Source organism: Canis lupus, chromosome 33 (assembly GCF_011100685.1).
Source record: "Canis lupus familiaris isolate Mischka breed German Shepherd chromosome 33, alternate assembly UU_Cfam_GSD_1.0, whole genome shotgun sequence".
NCBI classification, from domain to species: Eukaryota; Metazoa; Chordata; class Mammalia; order Carnivora; family Canidae; genus Canis; species Canis lupus.
In genome coordinates, this window is record NC_049254.1 from 15,229,119 (window position 1) to 15,252,164 (window position 23,046).

Genomic DNA, 23,046 nt, shown 5'->3' on the forward strand with positions numbered 1-23,046 from the left:
AGCTGGTTAAGCATCTGACTTTGGCTCAGGTCATGTTATCAGGGTCTTAGGATTGCAGGGTAATGGGGCTCCCTGTTTATGTGCTGTCTGTCTTCCTTTCTCGAATAAATAAAATCTTAAATAAATCTTTTTTAAAAATTAAAAAAAAATAGCTATCAAGCTATGGAAAGACATGAAGGAAACTTAAGTGCATATTACTAAATGAAAGAAGCCAATCTGAAAAGGCTAAATACTGTATGATTTCAACTATATGACGTTCTGGAAATGACAGAAAATATGGAAATGGTAAAACAATAGTTGTTGGCAGGGGTTAAGGAGTGGGGAAGAGGGATGAATAATAGGCAGAGCGTAGAGGATTTTTTTATGGTAGTGAAAATATTCTTGTGTAATACTATAATGGATATATGTCATTATATATTTGTCTAAAATCATAGAATGTGTAGCACATGGAATGAACCATGAAGTAAACTATGGACTTTGGGTAATTATGATATGTCAATGTAGGTTTATCATTTACAACAAATGTACCATTCTGGTGGGGGATGTTGTTAATGGGAGAGTTTCATATGTGTGGGAACAGAGGATATATGGGAAATCTCTGTACCTTCCCCTCATTTCTGCTATGAACCTAAAACTTCTTCAAAAGATAAAGTAAAAAAAAAAAAAGTCACTTTTGCGGGGAGGCTTAATTTGGGTCTTGGCCACGGCATCATTGAGCAGATTTACTTCATTGCAGCGCATTTGTAATAGTAGCAGGTGCCTCTCTGGCCACCAGCCTACAGAAAGCTCGTTGAGAGAATTTGTTACCACATACAGTGCAGTCAGCAGTCCTTGACTTGGATCCTCTTAGCATAATGTCTGAAATCTGAGTCTTCAGAAACACTCCCTGTCTCATGGAGGAGTGATGGATGGGTAGGGGAGCGGCGGTTCACAGACACTACTGGCTGCCATCTTCACTTTTAACAAAGATTATTCCACTAAACCTTCAACAGCTGGACTTGCAGTGCTGCTGCTCAGACCTTCCCCTGTTGGGACATTATTCCCTCAATTACTGACTGCTGCCACTGTCCCAAAGCCAACTGCTTCAAGTAGAGAAACTTAAACCCAAATGGTGTTCCAGGCAGAGTATGGAGGACAAAAAGTTTTCCCAGGGCTTTGGTAATGGTTGAGTGGAAGTGGGTGGGTGAGTCTGAAAGAAGGCTCCTGACAAGAATGTTAGAGTTCCTACTGATGATGCAGTCCAACTGGAGGTGGCAAGGGCTGGTGACAGGGGCTGGCGACAGGGAGCAGACATAGTCTTCAGTTTACTGGGAGAATGTTCTTAGGTTCATTTTCCCTTACCATTTAGAATGAGGGGATCAAGAATATTCATAGAGGCTGGCCACCGGAATGTTGCAGGGTAAGGTTGAAACTAGTCAGAGAATCTGGATCAGCAAGGAAGTCTGAGGGTGGACAATTGGTACTTAAATATGGGGATAAGAAGGTGAGAAACTAGCATAGATTGATTATATAGCAAATGCACATGTATCTGGTGAAGGAGACCCATGGATCAAGAAGGATTAACATAGTCATTGGAACTGATATACTTTGGTCAGGGAAAAGTATGTTTTATGAAAAAGGCATTTAAAGGATAGTTTTATTTAACAGCCTGAAAAACAGATAATCATATTCAAATTGATTCTACAGAAACCTACTCCCAGCTGGGACCTGGGGATACAACGATGGATGATATATCTTGGACCTTGTCTTTAAGGAACTGTGTAAAAGCTGGGGTGGCTTTTTGTCCCTCTCATCCTTATGCAGCTGTGTGGAGCAACACATGTGAGTTAGGCGTCTCGAGTTCACCAGGGGCCTATTACTGGAACTGGCCTTTATTGGAGAGTTAGACAGGAAGCTCATTATGGAAAACCGCCAAGTGCTTTGAGGCCTCTTTCGCCTTCTTTCTCCTCCCTCTTCCTCTAATGGTTTGCCTGGAAGTTGACAGAGCATAAAAGCTATCAAAAATATGCTGCTTCATGTAGCTCTCAGAGAAAGCTCCTTTTTGTTTACTGTGGGTAATTGTTCCTTTTTTTTTTTTTTTAATACCATTTAGTGCCTCTGATTTCCCAGCTTCAATGAGCTGCCAGTTTTCATTCTTAGGTAGGAAGAAAAGAATGCAATAAATATGTAAGCAAAGAGATAAATGGTAAACAGAAGTAAAACAGTAAAATGCTCAACACCTCAATTAGAGATGCTAGGTGATTGATGTATCTGTGGATCAGACTTAGACGTGCATTACATTTCTCAAATTTTGAAATAAAAGTTGTTTTATTTATCCCAGGGAATTGACTGTTCAAAAGCACTGGGTGTATTAGCAGTTGGTTGCCACATCCTCCTGACAGCAGGTGATTCTATAGCTGCGGTCTGTACTCAAAGTCACTTCATATGGTTGGGACAATTCACTCCTTCCCATCCCCCAACTTCACTTTGAATCACATGGAACTGTGTTTGGCCTAACCAAACTCCTGAGGGAAAACCTGTAATTTCCTTTGAAAATGATAAGTAAAAATAAAGATAAGTATTGTCATATGCAGTAGAAATCTTCTCCTGTCTGTTGATTATCCCAAAAAGGTTCTCACCTAGGACACAGAGGAGATGGTGTGTCAGATGGAAAAGCCCAGCAATGACTTGACAAAAGACCCAACGTAAGCCTCAGTTATGTGAAGAATGAGCCATGTGCTACAGATTCCCATCCCAAAGCCCTTGTTGTGCAATGAATGTGATCAGCAGGTATGTCAAGATGACTTTTTCCCACCATAAGTAGGTGGGAAATTCAGGTTTGGTATTATTGTCTCATTTTGCCAATAAGGAAATCGAGGCTTAGAGCAATGAAATAACCTGCCCAAAATTCCTGTTCATGAAGGTGCAGAGAATTTCAGACCCATGACTGACAACCCTGAATGCCCTGTCTTTCCCCCTGAATACCTGGCTGTCTGCTAAATTGCAGAAACTGCATGGGGCAGATGTTATGGAAGGCCATTGTTGCTTTCCAGGAAGGACTCTGCTGCGTGTTCCCTGGGACATTTTAAAATATCCATCATTCAGAGCAACATGGCCATGACAGTTACTGAATCTTTCAAGCAAGCAAGGTCATAGATTTCTAAGAGAATGTCTATATCATCTTCACTCTTGTTTCTGAGGGCTAATGTATTCATAATATTTAATTTATTAAGGTCAATCCAAACTCCACAAATAATGTAGAGGGAATATAAATAGATTCCATTGAGACATATTCTTTCTACCTCAATTACTAGTAAATAAAATTCAAATACAGATAATCTAATGTGATATTTTGCTTTATATTTGAATTGTTTCTGTTTAGATTTAATATGAGTGTTTAAAACCAAACTGCTATAGAAATGAAATGTACATGATTTACTTTATATTTGAAGTATCTGTTCTTATGTATCATAATACATAGTTGTCAGTTCATAGTTATGATAGTGCATTAAAAATGAAATAATTAGTAACTTTTCTTCTTTTTAGTTTTTAGGTTTTTAAGATATACACCCAGGGCATTGAAGCAAGTTGTTTCTATTTTCTAACGCTTATGTTTTTCTCATTGATTTAGTCAATCACAAATTTTCCCTATTGTAATTTCTCTGTCCTCAACATGAAAATAATAATAATAATTTGCCACCAATTAGCATGTTTCTTAGAATTCATCCTTTTGTACTATATGTATAACAACAGCAACAAAAAGGAGGGAGAAGGTATGTCAAGTTTGTTTCCCAAAAAAAATAGGTGTAATTGCTCATTGTTGGCAATTTATATACTAAAACATTAAAGGTAGAAAAGATTATACAGGCCAAATCTCAAGTGTTCAATCCCTTTTTTTCCCTTCCTGTTAATGCAGAGTCCCCTTTTACCAAGCGTTCCTTCTGTCTCTCTCTCTCTGATTATCTGTATGTGTATGTGTGTATCTTCTGTTGTTAAAAAATATTTCAAACAGAAATCCAAGGATACATTGTCTACTATTGTGTTTGCTAGGATAATAACAAGTTAAGGAATATTTTTGATATCTTACTCTGTCTCATTCAAAGGACCTCAAAGTTGTGTGTCTGCAAATCCACAGCAATGGAAGGTCAAATAATTGCATTTTTAACCACTCTGTTATGTATGCAGAATGATGTATTTGTATTTTCTATATGCTTGCAATTTAGAAGAGTCGATGCTCAGTTTAAGGACATTCAAATAACAGTATACAAAGTCAATTTTTCATAAATTATATTCAATGCAGAATCATCAGATTCCTTTTGCTAGGTGAGGGGCAGTTCACTATAGAGAAAAGTGCTTAGATGCCATTTATTGGCTGTTTGACCTGATTCTCTTGCATGGAAAATGGAACTAATAAAATCTACTTTTGGGGTATTGGGTTTTTTTTTTGGTGAAGATTCAAAATAAGATATTAAATTAACCAGTACTTATTAAGAGCTTGCAATATGCTAAACACAGTGCAAGGCAATTAACACAGTTTCTGGCATATGATGGCACATACTGAATGGAAACCTTTATCAATAACTTAATGTTTCTCTTGTGATTAAACTGTTTATGACTTTTGGTTTGTTTGTTTTCAGCAGTATACTGGTCTTTGTAAAAAGTGAAGTCAGCCTGGTAATCTTTGTTCTTTCGTAACTTTGTGAAAATATACATGGTAGTTTCAATTCTTGGCTAACTCTACTGTCTTCTAGAGAGAGTCATGAAATTGTATCCTCATTCAAAAATAGCCTAAAATAAATCACAGTGACCCTAATGAAACCCAAGCAGCTATAACCAGCCTTTGCCCTTCAGGGTATCTTAAATTTGGGTATTTCAACATTTTTGTTTGTAAGAGAAGCTTTAAGAGTGTTTCCAGTTTATGATTATCCCTTTTCCTAATCAAACATTACATTTATGTTTTAAAGAGTAGAAAATGGAAGCGAGTTGGCCAGAGCAATTGTAAGGTATAGAGCTGAAAAAGATGAATTCAGAAGGTACCTCAGTGGCCTGCATGCCTTTAAACTAATTACAAGGTTGATTTAAGCTTTGTTTACAATGATCTTTCTTCATCTATGGCACTTTAAAGAAAACAATGAAAGGAAGGAGAATTACATCCTGGATTATGATACCACAGTTGTTTATTCCCGGGAGCAAAGATGCCTACTCAGCATACTGTGTTCAGCAAACATTGATCAATGAAGCTAGACAGGCTTGGATGCGCTGGCGACAATACTAGGTGCGGGGGAACCAAAGGGGTCAAATGCATTCAGGAAACGTGCTGGGTTGTTAGGTCTTTACTCTGTGCAGTTTGGTACATTCTGTCAAATAATGTCTCTCTAGCTATAATCTAAGCACAGTGTATTTTTTTATGTTGTATTCTCCACAGCTTTGATGGTTAGTGCCAAAGCTAGCGATGTGAACCAAAATGGACCTGTAAGTAAACCTCATTCCAAACATACCACAAATCATCAGATCCTAAGTTTCCATTAACCGCAAAATGCTCAATTATTTTGTGTGGTCCTCACCAAGAACAAGCTCTCCATAAATACTTGTTAACCAACAGTCTTCCTGTCTGACTGAAGACATTAAATAAAACCTAATTTTCAGACGACTTATGGCTTTCATTTTCTGTTTTTAGCATTCCTTTATTCATGATTCAGGAAGAAAGCATCTTGATTTAAAAGTTGCCTGTGAAGCTGTGTTGGTAAAAGTCCCACAGGTCATAGCCCATCCTCACAGCAGGTGTTCTGTAACGTGGAACAGTTGAATCTGAGGTCTTTCCAATACCCTAATATCCTTCTGTCCTGCCTGCTTGCTCCTCATTAACTGAAGGTGAAGGACTGTGGCAATGCTGTCTCTCATGTCGAATCCATTTATCTATTCTTTCCCACACAACCTGCAAACTGGAGGATCCGGGACTGTAATATAAGGGAGAAAAGCTTCTCGGAGGTCATAGTTGTGGTGTGGACCCATTGTGGTAGCATGTGTTTGTATACTGCTAAGAAGCATGTGAGCTAGAATTAACAGAGCTGGGTTCCAATTCTTTGCCATTTGCTATTTGTGTGATTTGTGTGACCTTGACTGACTTACTTATCTGCCCCTCTTCCCTTTAATCGTTTTTTTCTCAATTAAAAAATCTTACACACAATGCTTAAGCTCTTTGACTCAGTTTTCTCACCAACAACAAATTGAAAAAAGAAGCCTCTATCACACAGATTTGTTTAAATGAAATAATTCATACAGAGTATTTACACCCTGTTTGGTGTACAATTTGCCCTCAATAAATAGGTGTTTCCTATTATTGCTGTTTTTTGTCTTCTATCCATATCAACATTGCATTCTAATTCATTGTCCAGCTCTTAATATGTCATCAGTATATAGAGCATTTTACAGTTCAGTATCAACTTGTCTGCCTCATTCACTGTAATAAGATCTGAAATGAATCTCCCTTCCTTTCTCCCTCTCCCTCCCTCCCTCCCTCTCTCCCTCTCTCCCTCCGTCTCTTTCTTGTTACTCTAGTTTTTTGTAGGTCCTGCAAATTTTAGATTTACGATAACCAGGGTCTCCATTCCCTTATTGCTTTGCCTTTCTTTTTGTTCGCTACTCATAGCGTCCTTTCCTTTTGACTTTCTGAACTGGAAACTGTACTCTTGAACTTGGTGAAAAGTAAATCTGCTATAATTCAGGAGCTGCCATCTGTGTGCAGCTCTAGCAATAAATGCAGAAACTATACAGCCTTATAAATCAATAGAATTCACATTTCTGTTCTGATTTAAAGTTATTTTGGATAGTTCTTGAATGGGACAAAGTTTTTGATGTTTTGTCCAAAGAGACAGGATCTGATTCTCCATTAAAAGATCTGCTGGTGCTAACACGCCTCCATTCTTGCAGCATCTTGCTCAGAGGCAAGTTGAGTCAAGGACAGCTGTATGCACCAAGAGTCTTCTCTTTTTCTAGGGCCATTGTGAGAGTAGCCCTGTAAGGAGACAGGTTTGAGTTTAGGTGCAAAATCACTTGAGCTCAAGAGAGATTGGTTTGAGAGATTCTAGGAATGCCTGCTGACGGACTCCTGGAAAACTTGGGGGGAAGATAGAAATTATGAGTAGCCTTCTTTGCTGGGGGTAGGAGCCATTGGTCCCTCTTTGCTTATTGTCAGGCAACTCAGAGAGTATGACCCACAACCATTCACTGGACAATCCTTTGTGTCACCCACAAATAATTATGTGAAAAATGAATTTTAGATCTAATATCTAGTAATTCATTAATTATCAGATTTAATAATGACTGATTAATAGATCTAATGACAATTTAACAGATTTTAATAAATCTAATTAAATTGAATAGGAGATAGCATGTGAATAACGTGGGGAAATAATACAAGGTGCACTGAAAGGAGGCAGATACAGAGGCTTACCCATGGAGGGTTTCTGTTTGTTTTTTTGCTTTTTTTAAACTTTTAAAAAAAATTTATTTATTCATGAGAGACACACACACACACAGAGAGAGGCAGAGACACAGGCAGAGGGAGAAGCAGGCTCCGTGCAGGGAGCATGGCGTGAGACTCGATCCCAGGTTTCCAGTATCACACCCTGAGCTGAAGGCGGCGCTAAACTGCTGAATCACCCAGGCTGCCTCCCACAGAGGGTTTTGAAGTCAGAAAATTGTCCACAAAAGTATCACTTGGTGATTATTGGTCCAACATCAATAATTGGTTAGCAAGAAGAGATGGTGAGAGTGAGGGGAACCTGTTGTTCCAGAGCCTGGACTGAGTGAAGCAATGGTAGATATAGAATAAATATTAAAAGGAAATGATGGACAGACATTGTGATCCACTAGAATCCCGGAAGGAAGGAGGGACCACAACATGGTTTCTTCCTTAGGCTGTACTTGTTGGATTTCATCAGCCCTGAGAGTCTGACAAAAGAGCAGGTCAGGTGAACTTCTTTGGGAAGAGAGAACACGGAGTTTCAGATACAGGACAGGTCACTTAATTGGAAGGAAATCACTAAGGGAATATTTAGAAAGAGTGATAGGGAGACCCAAAGATAAACTTCAACAGTTGCTACAAGGTTGTTTTGTTTTTAAGTTTCTGGAGTCCCGCAGACCTGGGCTTTAATCTCACTCCTATCTGTTATATTTTGTACTAGTTCCTACACTTCTTTGAGCTTTATTTTTCTTATCCATAAACTGGGGAGGGGATAGTAACCACAGCCTAGGAGATGATTTGTAAGTAAATGTGTGATAGTATATAAAGGTCTGGAGCATAGGGTTAGGCATGGTAAGCACTCAGTAAATGGAACCCAATAAAATATTACATTTTCAGTCCCTTGTGGGTGAAGTGAGTATTGGGGAATGTTGAAATTGGGCGTTGAAAATCAGGAAATTTACTCTCTCCTTCTATAAGGTCTGGAACTTGAAAAAATGATACTCTCTGCTTTTTGAGCACCACATTTGAGCTATTGTTTAGGTGGAAAGATTCTAGCTTTTTACCTTGGACATAGAGACATTTAAAATCTCTTGGAGATTGCCAGTGGACCCTGCAAGGGAAAGTAGACTCTAATGATGAGCTAGTCATAAAAGGCATCATTAATTTGTCCACTTTGATAGAGGTTATTTATTGAGATCAGTGTGAATTTCACTGTCTCTGAGTCACCACAGCCCTGATATTGCTCTCTTGTTTAAAGGGAAGCCACAGCTTAATCATGCAATGAAGGATTTAAAAATTACAACTCCTAAGACCTGACAAAATACTTGTCTACCCCAGTGACTGACATAAAATGCAAATAATAATTCCGCATTACTTCTCCAGGACATCGTATGGAATAAGTAGTTAATGAATGTCAAGAATGTCAAGAATGTAAAAAATAATGATTAAACACAGAATAAATGCTAGAAATTACTGTTATTTATTTTTTGCCATCATGGCTTTATCTCATTTCAGTAGCCTGGACTTTCTCTTTTACAGCTGCAAAAATGCATTTGGTAATTATAAGAATTAATCAAGCCCCAAACTGCATTATGGTGGTGGCAGACATCCTTAATTACAGGCAACAAAAAGCGAAGGTCATTGCTGGTTTAAATCCAGCATAGGTCAGTGCAGAGAAAAAGCCATTAACAGCTGAATGTGATTTTATGCTCTGAACAGAATGAATTGTTGCCTCGGCCCAATTTCTTAGTAAACAGGTGTCCCACATCTGAGCTAACAATCACAAAAAGGACCAATTGCCCCCCTCACTGGCAACCTCGATAGACAGAGGTCCTCAGTGCTGTCTTCATAGTAAACTTACCTGAGGAGCTCTGGAAATGCAGATGCCCAGAATTAAATTCTATTCTCTAGGAATAGAACCTAGGCAACAGGCTTTTTAAAAAAAAAAAAACTCTCCAAGTGATTCCGTTGTGCAGATATATACACATCACTGCTGCATAGAAAGGAAAAGACAAAAAGCAATGTTTCTTTACAATAGCTTTGTAATGAACCACAACCTACAGTGAAGTGTTTATTTCAATGGTTCCCATATAATGTAAGGCCTGTAGATAAAAAATAGGCTTATTAGCTTTAGTTTATTTGGATACCTAGTTGATGGCTCTGGGGACTATTATGTTGCTTTAAAAAATGATCTGTAATCCCAACCTCAACCACCACTTGGATATTTGATGCTATAACCTGCCTGCAGACATGGACATTTGTGGCCTCTAAGAGGTTTCTGAGGTTTTGATGCTTATATCTATTTATCACCCTGTTGATGCACAATTTAGATCTTTGCCTGGGGATGGAAAAGTTTTTGCACTTATTAACTTTATATAAGCAATAAAAGTGATTGCATTTTCACCTGCCATCTTGAATTCAAACCATGGAGCAAGACATCTCTTAGGCCCCACCCCCTTCTGATTGGAGAGTAACAGAGAAATGGGAGCTACAAGCAATCACAGATGCCGAGTGTACTTGAAGAAGAAGCTAGCTAAACCCGTGGAGATCACTTAGTATCTCAAGTGCTCTAGAGCTCCCAGAAAGTTTCATCAGGTCAACAGTGTCTTCTCTCTCCATTTTCTCCACACTGCTGTTATCTTTTATTCAGGAGACAGGCCACTGGCAAGGATCGGCCAAACATAATGGTACTCTCTCATCACCTACCTCCTAGAAGGGCTTTGTGTATGATCACCATGATTGTACCCAGTGACTGAAGTTCAAGGACTACTGAATTGCCACATCTAGAGAAGGGAATTCTGCACAACTAGCTTTATTCACTGGCAAGGAATCAGTTTTGATATTACTGTTTTTAAAGCAAACATTTTATCTTCTCTCTCGGCTGAAAAACTCATAGAGTTTCAGAATAAGAAGGAACTCAACTTCCCTGTTTTTGGATCAGAAAACTGACACCCATAATAACACAGCTAGTTGGTGGGAGAGCCAGAATTAAAACTGAGATCTCCTAACCCTGCTAAATGCTCTTTCTACCTCTTGAATAACAGTGACTTAGGGAGGATGACTGACCCATGAGGAGCCTTGTTCAGGGTTTGGGATGAGGCTGTCATTGTTCCTCTGCCTTTCGGGGATTCCCTTGTTTACATTAAAGTTTTATTTTATTTTATTTTTTTTAAACATATATTTTTTTAAAGATTTATTTATTTATTTATTCATGATAGAGAGAGAGAGAGAGAGGCAGAGACACAGGCAGAGGGAGAAGCAGGCTCCATGCTGGGAGCCCGACGCGGGACTCGATCCCGGGATTCCAGGATCGCGCCCTGGGCCAAAGGCAGGCGCCAAACCGCTGCGCCACCCAGGGATCCCACATTAAAGTTTTATAGTGAAAAAATTCTCTGTAAAATATCTGAACTCTTCAGAAAAATATGGGGGATGGTACAGTTGTGCAAGAAGCAAATTTAATGATCAGCATGGGGAATGAATCAACAACACACTGATCCTTACTTGGGAGATACATTGGACAGAAATTTCTCTTCACTAAAACTATTGGGCCACTACTAATATACTTTAATGTGTAAAATAACCTAAAAACCTTAAACACAAGATATCAACAGTGGTGTTTCTGCTTTAGTAATTCAGCTTCATAGCCCTTTGAATATGTACATATATTAAAAATGACATCAGAATAATGGAGGAGAAAGTCAAGCATCTATATTGTCCCATTTTAAAAACATGAATTAAGCCTGTATACATTCAGTATTTCAGCAGTGCATCATCATTAAATTTTCTGATCTTATGCTTATGTCAAATTACTTTCATAATGCTTCATTTCCCATATTGCATCTGATGTTGGTTTCTAAAGAAGTTACAAATTACAACAGCTACTTCAGTGGCTGACACAAGTACGTGGTCATACAGTACATTAGAATGCAATTGCCTTTTCCCCAAGCCCTAATTATAACGCATTTTTTAAAAAAAGGCAGCAAAGAAGGGATTGATAGAAAACTCTATCTCATATGAAGTCCATGCTCTTCTGGGTCTTATGTACCAGTGTGGGAATATGAAAATAAACCAATTCATCTGAGATCAGGGACAAATGATAAGAAAAATTCAGCAGAGCTTAAGGGGTAGAATGGATGGGGGTTGCTTTTCAGATAGGTTGGTTAGAAAAGGACTCTCTGATAAGGTGACATTTGGCAGAGCTATTAATAAAGGGATCAAGAGAGCTATGCTGCTGTCTGGTAGAAGAGTGTGCTCAGTTTAATATATCATAAATACTATTTCACATTTTTAAGCATTAAAAAATATTTATATTAGAGTGAGAGAGCACATGAGCATGGAGAGGGGCAGAGGGAGAGGGACAGAATCTTAAGCAGACTCCTTGCTGAGCACTGCTCAGGACTCTATCCCAGGACCCTGAGATCATGATCTGACCTGAAATCAAGAGTTGGATGCTTAATCACCCAAGGCAGTCAGGTGCCCCTCACATTTTTAAACTGTTTAAGCAGCTTCCTAGCTCCCATGTTTATTGATTTCTTTGTTGCAAGCAACAGAAAAGGGAGTTAGTAAAAGCATATTGGATAGTTCATTGATGCCCAAAGAGGACTGGAAAACTTGGTGTGGACTTACACAGCCAAGAAAAGGTGGTCAGATGAAAACCATACAGCTGCTATTACCAAGAATGAGAACCCCAGCAGCTGGCCCCTTATTGGTTTTGAGCAAAGGATTTCAGCTTTGCAGCAACTCTTTTAGCCCCAGAGATCATTCTCTGGTTTCCACTTCTTTGTATCATTTTCTCGCTAGTAGAAATCTAGTACCACTAAGTCTAATCAGTGGAGCCTAGGTCATATCCTTGGGCTCTCACTGCAAATGATGCAGGATGATGGATGGTTGGCATTTTCGGCTTTGATGGTTGGGGAATTCCACAAACACAGGAGGGGCTTTATTTGCTAGGTGATCCTAAGGAATTACAAATTTTCCCATAGCAGACACCTCGTACAATTCAAGCATTACTTTAACAATAATCATGTTTTCTTCTATTGTCCCTAGATTCAAAATGGTTACTGTCAGTGTGGTATTTATAAAGATTACCTGTTTATTTAAAATACTTGAGCATCCACAGTAAGCCATTATATATGCATCAAGTTCACTACTTGTATGATCTAAGCAGAGTCTCAGTGAGACAGAAACAGATTTTCACTTTGGCTAAAAGGATTTATATTACATATAACAATGGATATGTATAATTTACCCTGGAAATGGAATTACTGTTTTGTTGCTGAACAAACCTGAGAAGATGCATTGGAAGAGATGCAGTTTGCATATGTAAATAGGTTTCGTGTACACAACTGGCTTCATTACGCTGTGAGAACATGTACAACACCATTACCATTACTATTAACATCTAAATCTCAGTTGCTCCAATACCGAAGCCATTTTGTGGGGCCTTAGCCTACTTCCAAATATTAAGTCTGCCTCAATAATGTCAGGTGTTTCCAGCATGGTGGCATCACAGGCACTCATGCCCATTGCTGACATGTCTGGTTGTCCCACCACTGCCTCTTATATTGGAGTCTTCTAGGTTCAAATATTTCCTTCTGTTTCCCTCCTTTGATTCTTAATTGGACCTCGGAGCAGCACGGATTAAGCTCAGAATCTCATAATATCTTTCATGAACATAACTGTAGGTTTCTACCCTTAGCCCTTCTTTTACAAAAGTATAAAGCTAGTTAATGAGTTCAAGTAAGATAAAAATATAATGTCTATCGCTTTCATGGTTTTCTGCCATGGGTCTAACTAGTACCATCTTACTTCCTATATGGTCGTACTAGTACCATCACCATAAACAATAAAATGTCCCCGTTCTCCTTCAGTAAAAAACAAAACAAAATAAAAACAAAACAAACAACCCTTCCTCACATCCACAGACACATAAATTCATCTGCAGGTGACACTGGACAAAAAGCAATTCAACTTAGATTCAGTTTAGACACTCTGATACTCCCACACTGATAAATAATGGAAAATAAAATTTACAATGATTAGCTATACAAATTGGGTATGTTTGGGTCAAACAACTACTTAGTTGTCTTTTATTCTAGCTAATGTGGAAGCTCAGGTGTCCAAACTACCAAAGATATCTGTTCCAGCAATTATTTTTAAATCCAAATTGGGAAGTAATGGGCTCTTGATTTAGTTAGTCATATAAAATCTATTAAAATATGTCATTAACAACAGGACTGTAACAGCCTGGCTCAGTTCAGATCAGAAACAGATCAATAAAGCAGAAAAATCTACTGTTTCCTAACTGAGCAGTTTTGCTTAGCTATTTTTGAGCAATTATAGTAGGCTGGGTGAAAATGGAGTAACATATTCATGGCCATATATAGCTAAACACCTTCTATTTGTATGTGCAGATTCTACAAAGAGACCAAATTAATTTAAAAGCACTTTTAAAAAAAGATTTTATTTATTTATTTAAGAGAGAGAGTGTGTGAGTGAGGGTAGGCGGCAGAGGCAGAGGGAGAGGGAGAAGCAGACTCCCTGCTGACCAGGGAGCCCGCTGTGGGACTGATTCCAGGACTCCAAGATCATGACCTGAGCCAAAAGCAGTTGCTTAACTGAGTGAGCTACCCAGGTGCCCCTAAAAACACTTTTTAATTTTTTTCAGAACAACCTGTAATGGGAAAGAAATACACCAGCATTTTATAATAGAGGAGGTTGAGTTTCTGAGAGAGGGTGACAAAGAAAAAGGTGACTAGACTACTGCTACACTAGAAGTCTCTGGTCTATGATTCTGTGTATGGTGTTCAGGATAACAATGTAAAATAAGGATGTCTGGTTACATACATTCCTATCCTCTGCATGTTTGCACTTCCCAACCTTGTGTTTCTTATTACTTAATCTTTTGAAAACTGCTTTTCCTTGTCTAAACTCCTTATTCATATGAATCTTGAATATAGTATTTTGTTCAGCATGAAGGCATTTTGGGATTTACAAGAACATGGATTCATATAGTATGGAATTTAGTGTAACAGTTCTATCTTAGATTTTGAGTATCTCATTTTCAGCATACCTGTAAGAAGGTTATAAATCTATCTTTTAATATTGCTCTAAGAGAGTGTCCCATGCCAGCTTACTTGACAATTTACTGTCTGCTTTGAACTAGAAGCACATACTGTCCTTTAAGTTTGGTGGAGGGTCATCAGTATATATTTCAAGCTCCATTTGTAAAACTGACCTGGTCTTGGTAGCTCAGTTCTTTCAGCTAATGAATATGATTTTGTCTTTCCCAAATAATTATACAAATGATACAGCTCTAACAGATGGTAAAGACACAAAAATTTGCCTTTGAGATATGGCAGGTTTGTATTACTATCCTTTTTTCAGAAACTATACTGCAAAAAGAGTAAAAAGAAAATGAAACACAACTTTTTTTCCTTTGGTATAAATTGCATGTCTTAGAGGAAATTATGATGCTTTAAAGATCTTGTATTTTCACATCCTTGTGATATTAAGTGGGAAAATAATATTCTTTTTATTATCATCAACAAATATCGGTGGTGATTTTATTGTGCTGGGGTTTTAAGAAGCAGAGATGTTTAAGTCTGTATAAGGCTCAAAGCCACTAATATGCTGGATGGAGTAGAGAAGACTTATTTACTAAAACATAAAGAATAATGCAAAATAGATGCTAAGTATATTGAGTAGAGCTGACGTTACAGAATCACGTGCACTTACAAGCATTCGAAGTAGGTAGGTCATTGATATGAACTAAGCTATTGACCAGAGCGAGCCATACCACCTCAGCATGCCAACAGCAAATAGTGCTGATGGCCTCTGGTATAAGTCACTTTGGCCTTACAAATAGATGGGATTTCAAACAGCCTCTTCGATCCTAATGATTATAAGTATCTGTAAATGCCAAGATAATTCAGCAAAGAACACCAAGGAGCGAAGTAGTTGGAAAATATGGGACTTAAGGTACACTTTAATGGAAGAGGTAGACATTTTAGTAGACAGGAAAAGTAAATGAAGCAAGAAAGGAAACAGAAAGAAATGTGGATGGCCGTTTGAGGAATACTATGTAGACTTGGTAGGATTAAGTGTAGTGTTTCTTAGATGTTTAATGTTAAATTGGGAAACATAGAAGGCAGACTGAGAGTTTGAAAGTACAGAGTGATGTGTGTGTGTGTGTGTGTATACATACATAAAGTGCTATATGTATGAAATCTGTTTCTGAGAGCAGGTTGACATCAGGGAAATCAGTAGGGTGAGAAAGGAAGACACCCACATTTATTAAGCATCCATGTTGTGGTTATTGTGGTATGTGCTTAGTATTTGGTTCTTTGACTTCAGAAACTGCTGTCAGAATATAAGGATGTTATAAGCTCATGGAAAAGTGTAGTCTGAATGGGAAAAGAAAGAAAGGAACAGTTTTAAAAAATTTTATTTATTTTAGAGAGCATGCATGTGTGAGCATGAGCAGGGGAAGGGGCAGAGGCAGAGAGGAGAGAGAGAATCTGAAGTAGATTCCATGCTGCCTGCGGAGCCAACCTGGAACTCAGTCTCATGACCCTGAGATCATGACCAGAGCCAAAATTGAGAGTTGGATGCTTAGTCCACTGAGCCATGGAGGTGCCCCAAGAAAGGACTTGAATTGAAAGGACTTGAGGCCTGATTCTAAGGTTTAATTTTTTTTTAATTTTTATTTATTTATGATAGGCACACAGTGAGAGAGGGAGAGGCAGAGACACAGGCAGAGGGAGAAGCAGGCTCCATGCACCGGGAGCCTGACGTGGGATTTGATCCTGGGTCTCCAGGATCACGCCCTGGGCCAAAGGCAGGCGCCAAACCACTGCACCACCCAGGGATCCCTGATTCTAAGGTTTAAAAGGGGGAGGGTTTTGAGGCACAAACATTTAGGGATTGGGAAAAGGAAGGAAAGTAGAGATGACAGAGATAAAGAGTTTGAACTGAAGAAGGAGAATCAGGATATGCAGAGCTATAGAAACCTATGGAGAGGGGATCCCCGGGTGGCTCAGCGGTTTAGTGCCTGCCTTCAGCCCAGGGCATGATCCTGGAGTCACGGGATCAAGTCCCTTGTTGGGCTCCCAGCATGGAGCCTGCTTCCCCCTCTGCCTGTCTCTCTGTCTCTCTGTCTCTCTCTCTGTCTGTCATGAATGGATAAATAAAATCTTAAAAACAACAACAACAACAACAAAGCGATGGATAACACAGTTTTAATATCAAAGGAGAAACTTCCACCAAAGAGCCTTGTGTATAATCTGAATAGGTGCCCTATTCACCCTGTGAGTAGGTGCCCCAGCTTCCAGGACTGTCATTTATCTAATTACTAATCTGGCTACTGAGGTTTAAAATAAAGCCATGTTTCTCTTACCTACAAACTTAGCTCTTTGGGTAGGTCATAATATTCTGTTTTGATGGATTTCGATTTTTCCTTTTAACTCTCAGAAAAAAAAATAATTACTATAAAATAACATAACATTAATAGCCTTACCAGAATCTTCATTCACATCATCTGCTGACATTTTTGCCAAGAAACATTTTAAATTCTACACCTGAAACTAATATTATGTATGTTAACTAACCAGAATTTTTTTCTAACTAGAATTTAAATAAAAACTTGAAACTAAAATGAAAAAAAGAATCATTTTCTAAACCTTTTTCTTTTTTCATTTGCCCTAACTCTTGCTTCCTGGGAACCAGAGCCAGTGAAAAACCAAAGAGGCAGACTTGGAAAAAAGAAAACCAACCAACAAGCTTGTTATTTGGATAACATGAGGTAATAGTATTTTGGTACTGCCAGTTACATCCCCATCTCTGTTCATTTAATACTCTGAAATCACAAACTCTAATCAATGCACACAGATATAAGAATAAAGAGTAAAATCAAAAAAATTTGGGAAGTCTGAGAGAAATGTCACCTGCAGTCTTCACTAAAAATTTCCCTGTCCTAGTGAAAATAGTTCCTGGTTTCAGGAGTAAGGAAGGTGCTTTTGATGCTGAGGCCTCACTTAAAGACAGAAGATTGGTTAATTGCTTACATAATTTTATTATTTAAGTTGATGGGAAAGCCACCATTATTTTTGTTTCTAGATAAAATTTAAATCAAAATGGGTATAGGTTTTGTCATCAACAAAATATGTATGAGCTAAAAAGTGCAAAATTAAGTAAAAGATGAGATAACTGCATTCCTAGGTGGTTTTTAGTGTCAGATTTATTGTATTATGGTAGGAAATTAATTAAATGTCTCCTTTAAAACATATATGATTTCTTATAGAAAAGAGACCCTTCAGGGATCCCTGGGTGGCGCAGCGGTTTGGCGCCTGCCTTTGGCCCAGGGCGCGATCCTGGAGACCCGGGATCGAATCCCACATCGGGCTCCCGGTGCATGGAGCCTGCTTCTCCCTCTGCCTGTGTCTCTACCTCTCTCTCTCTCTCACTGTGTGCCTATCATAAATAAAAAATAAAAAAAAAATAAAAAAAAAAGAAAAAAAAGAAAAGAGACCCTTCAAAAAGTGTGACAATGGGGAAATCAAAGCGATATTTATCTCATTAATAGAGCATTACGTAGCATATTGAAAAATGTGTATTTTACTCATTTATTAGTCATTATCTTCAATTGTGCACATAGCAAGTAGATGCCCAGATTCAGGGTGTGCAGTTTGAAAATGCATAGTTACTCTTGCAATTGCATGAATATTTGAGGTGGACTTTTCTGCACTGTTGTCTGTGATAGCAAAGCAAAGCAACAGACTTGCTATACACACTGACCTGCAGTCTAACTTCCACAAGAGCTGGAAGGCGGAACTTGGGGTTAGATAAACCAACTTCATAGACTGATAATATATGATAATTGATAATAAGGATACTAAAATTACCATTTTGTGATTTTTCTCTAAATCAAATTATTTATGTTTAATTTCCAAATCATACTGAAGAGGCATATTTCCTATATTTGTCCACATGGATAAGTAGGATGAGAGACACTTCTGAGATATTATCTTTATTTTTTATTTCTTAAAATTATTTTTTAAAGATTTTATTTAATTATTTGAAAGATAGGACACAGAACATGAGTGGGAGGAGAGGGAGAAGCAGGCTCCCCACTGAGCAGGGAGCCTGAAATAGAGCTTGATCCCAGGACTCTGGGATCATGACCTGAGTCGAAGTCAGATGCTTAACCAACTGAGCCACCCAGGTGCCCCTATTATCTTTAAAACTGGTCTTGAAAAGAATACCTGGCATGTAAAGAGCAACTCAATAAATATTTTTTTTAAATAATTGGCTGTAAAATGACTTAATCTTGCTGAATCCTGCTTTCCAGTGATTAGCTTTAGTATTCTACTACTGTATTTATTTTACTCATTGCAGAGCAGACTATGAAACCTGGAATAAGGAGATAGAGGAAAAGCAGTAGGACTTTTGGGGAAGTAAAGCTGCAGTACATAATCCTACTTAAGCCGGTGCATGGAGGTTTGGGTAAGACCATTTATAAAAGAGTGGACAACAGGAAAACTACAAGCTTGGGAGCTACAGAGTTCATAAAAGCAGTAACATTTGTGGTTGAATTTATGTATCAGAACATTGGTTTCTAGGCTGATTTAGCCATTGTTCATCTGTAATGCAGATAAGAGCTTTGCTGCTCTGGTTGACTTAGGTCTAAGGTGGCTTGGAGACAGGCTTTCTCAGTCTCACAACTTGCTCTGTGACATTCACGGAGGAGCTCTGAAGTGCAATGTTTGAAAGTGACTGCATTAGAAATAAGCTAAATGGACTACAAGGAACACAAATATTTGCTACCCGACAGACTGAATGAAAGTGTGAGTCTCTGAGGAGACTCACCTATCTGATGAGATGCTGAAGAAGATAAAGATGGTGATGATGATGATAGTTGTGATAAAACACTTACTGAATCCTTTCTATGGCTAGGTATTGTTCCAAGTGTTTTTATTGATTTAATCCTCACAGTGAACCAATAAAGGAGAGACTATTATTATATCCATTTTACAGATGAAGAAACAGAGTCACAGAGGGGTTAAGCAACTTGCCCAAGATCACAGAGCTAATAAGCAATCATAAATGTGAGTAAATCTTATTTATTAATATTAAAATAATGAATAGACAGTTGACTAATGTGGTGAATTAAGTACTTACTCCTTTATATCTAGATATCTATGTCTACATCTATATCTCTATTATGTACCTAATAATGTGAAACATGTAGGATAAATCAAATGAAAAATAAAACATGGTTCTCCCTTTGAAGAACATATTGTTTTATTAGAAAGATGCACTTAGGGATCCCTGGGTGGCGCAGCGGTTTGGCGCCTGCCTTTGGCCCAGGGCGCGATCCTGGAGACCCAGGATCGAATCCCACGTTGGGCTCCCAGTGCATGGAGCCTGCTTCTCCCTCTGCCTGTGTCTCTGCCCCCCTCTCTCTCTCTGTGTGACTATCATAAATAAATAAAAAAAATAAAAAAAAATAGAAAGATGCACTTACACTTATGTGATACAACCTGATTTTACATTTGTTTAAGTGTTTTTTAAATATAGCAATGAGAACAGTAAGAAATCAGAGATTACTTGGGGAGATCACTGTAGTCTGGAATGATTATGATTTTCTTAAAGATTTTATTTATTTATTTATGAGAGACACAGAGAAAGAGAGAGGCAGAGAGACAGGCAGAGGGAGAAGCAGGCTCCATGAAGGGAGCCCAATGTGGGACTCGATCCCGGGACTCCAGGATCACGCCCTGGGCCAAAAGCAGGCACTAAACTGCTGAGCCACCCAGGGATCCCCTGGAATGATTATTAATTAAAGTAAAAATTTTTACTTAGAAGATGAGATAAAATTAAATAGTTTAGGATAGGTAATTAGACAGAGGAGACTTGGTACTTGCAAAAAATAAATATGAACAATTTAATAGTAATAGAATTTGGTACAAATATATTAATTGGAAGTCAAACAGTTCACCTGCATGGATCATCTACTGTGCACATGTCTAATTATGCTGCTAAGATTAACTCATTTGAAAAACTGACCAAAACATTTTGCATATGTTAGAGACATATTTTTCCTCAATTTTGTGGATTTTATACATGAAATCATTTTAAACATTAGTGGCAGATTGCTATAATTAGAATACTATACTCCCATAAATTTTTGCTGGAAAAAATTGGGGGGCATTTTAACCGTTCCATTTTATCTGATATGTATATTATAGGACAGCAGAGGTGGCAGACCACTTCAGGTGGAATACCTTGCTAGACTGAAATTCAGCAGATGCTATGAATGCATTGGTGTCAAAGTGGGTGCTACATTTTTTTACTGTAATATTTAGTTAATGCTTTAACTGCCATCAGAAGCAGGCACGTATTTCACACCTTTGACTAGATTAGAACCCAAAGCAATTTAATTTCTGAATAGTTTATGCTGAACACTAAGGGATGATGTTTGTCCTATGGGATACAGTAATAAGAGAGAGGGTAGTGATGTGCACTAAGTCTATGCACCCACAGATGTCCTCAGCATTATGTAATTTCTATGTCCATGCATGGTTTCCCTTCATGGATGGCTCTGGAAAGTCACCATAGCCAGCTTAGGGGGCTGGTGAGAAAAAAAAAGAGAGAGGAAGACCTTCTCCATGATGTGTCCTACATAAGAGCTGAAAGGTGAAGAAGTAAATGGCTAGTCTTTGTGTCTCAGTGTGAACTTCCCCCTCAACTCCAGCATTCTTGAGAGTTATAGTGTAGCTGACTCACATCCTCATCTCCCATTTACCTCCTTGCTTCATCTTCCTCACATTCTTCAGGGTTGGGAGATGAGGTCAAGGATTTTTTTTAACTTTCAGGTTCTCTCTGAGCTCTGTCTTAGGAAGATAGCTGAGAGGAGGGAATAAAACCAACTTAAAGCTGGGTTGGGAAGGATATCAAACTTGGCTTTGAAGTATTCTCATTTCTCATTCATTGCCTTTCTATCATCCCCTGGTTTGTCTTCTTTCCAGTTTTTACAGACTGAATTGGGTGCCCACCAAACTCATATGTTAAAGTCCTAACTCTCAGTACCTCAAAATGTGACTCTATTTGGAAATTGGGCCTTTTAAGAGGTGATTAAGTTAAAATGTGGCCATTAGAATGAGCCTTAATATCAATTGACTGGTGTCCATCTGAGAAGAGAAAATTTGGGCACACAAAAGGAAACACCAAGGGCTTGTGTACCCAGGAGGAAAACCATGTGAATAGCAGCAAAAGGTGACCAGGTGCAAGCCAAAAAGAAAGGCCTCAAAGGAAACCAGTTTAGTTGGCATCTTGATTTAGACTTCCAGGCTCCAGAGCTGTGAGAAAATACATTTCTATTGTTTAAGCAATCCTGTGCTATTTTGTTATGGCAGCCCAAGCAAAGTAATATACCAATGTTCTCATAAACTTCAAAGTCCTCCTATGACTGCCTCATTTCAGCCACTGTTATCCTCCCATCTACTCAAGGGACTTATTTCTCCTGGATATAAAGAGTTATCTCATTAAGTTAATTCACAGTAAGACAATCAAATCATAGAATTTTATCATGGCCAAATTGCCCAGTAACATATATATTTAAAATGGCTGTCCTAGGATGAGAACTTGGATTTTTTGAATTTTAGTGCTTAAACAGTTTTCAGCATACATTCTCCTTTTTGTGACAAATCATCAGAGAACTGTGAATATGAACTAAATTGTTTTGATTTTCATGATACTATTTTTACTAATCTGCTCTTTGGTATTAGCCATCAAGTACATCCAACAACTCACTTAAACTCAGTGTTCTATTTGTCTATAGTCATTTTCAGTATTCCATAATGTATCCTTGAGGAGGGTCATCAAATGATCTTGAAAGATCTTATGGATTGCATTTTGGGGTTCCCTAGACTTTACTCTGGCTTTCTTTCTTTTCCTAAGCATTCTTTTCTCTTAAGCTTAATATGCCATTTATTTATACATATTTAAAGTAAATATATAGCTTATTAGAAATACTGATTTATTTGACTCATGTTTTAAGAAGAAGATTAGTTCAAATTACTCATGTATCTTTGCCTTCAGTAGCTTTATGATCAACAGACAGTTTTCCAAAAAAAATGTCTGGGGTGTGAATATGAATTATGACTCTAAATCTAGTTCTTACCACAGCACCAAATTTTTTCAGCCCATAGATCTGTCAACATTCTGTGAAGGATGCCACATCTTCTCAAGACCAACTTAACATTAATTTATATCCACATGAAACCTATGGACAGGTTGGTAGGGGTAGCAGAGATGAAATACGCAGTAATTGTACATAAGATCAGCCTATGAAAGTTCTCTTAAGTATAACACCCTGAACTTACATAGCTCAGTGTCACTAGCTGCCCTCATGACAGATATATATGCTGTCCCTTCACTTTCCTAATGCTTGAAAATTACAGGCTATCCAATACTCTTTGGAAAACATTGTACCAAATCCAGTCTACAGTCAAAGTCTAGCAATTACTTGGAAAAGCAAAATCAGGGATCCCTGGGTGGCGCAGCTGTTTGGCGCCTGCCTTTGGCCCAGGGCGCGATCCTGG

At 38.2% G+C, this 23,046-nt stretch overlaps 1 long non-coding RNA gene across 3 annotated transcripts in view; it reads left to right on the forward strand.

Annotated features, from left to right (window-relative positions):
• The window catches only part of LOC111093793, a 122,287-nt gene extending 102,734 nt beyond the window's left edge, over positions 1-19,553 (forward strand). For 2 of the 3 annotated variants that reach the window (XR_005383268.1, XR_005383266.1), the window contains exons 3-5: positions 17,171-17,246; positions 18,839-18,946; positions 19,478-19,553. This is a non-coding gene — a long non-coding RNA (uncharacterized LOC111093793). Of the gene's footprint in view, positions 1-2,610; positions 2,770-17,170; positions 17,247-18,838; positions 18,947-19,477 lie in introns of all 3 variants that reach the window. The other variant, XR_005383267.1, reaches the window with a different exon arrangement.
• Positions 19,554-23,046: the final 3,493 nt, after the last annotated feature.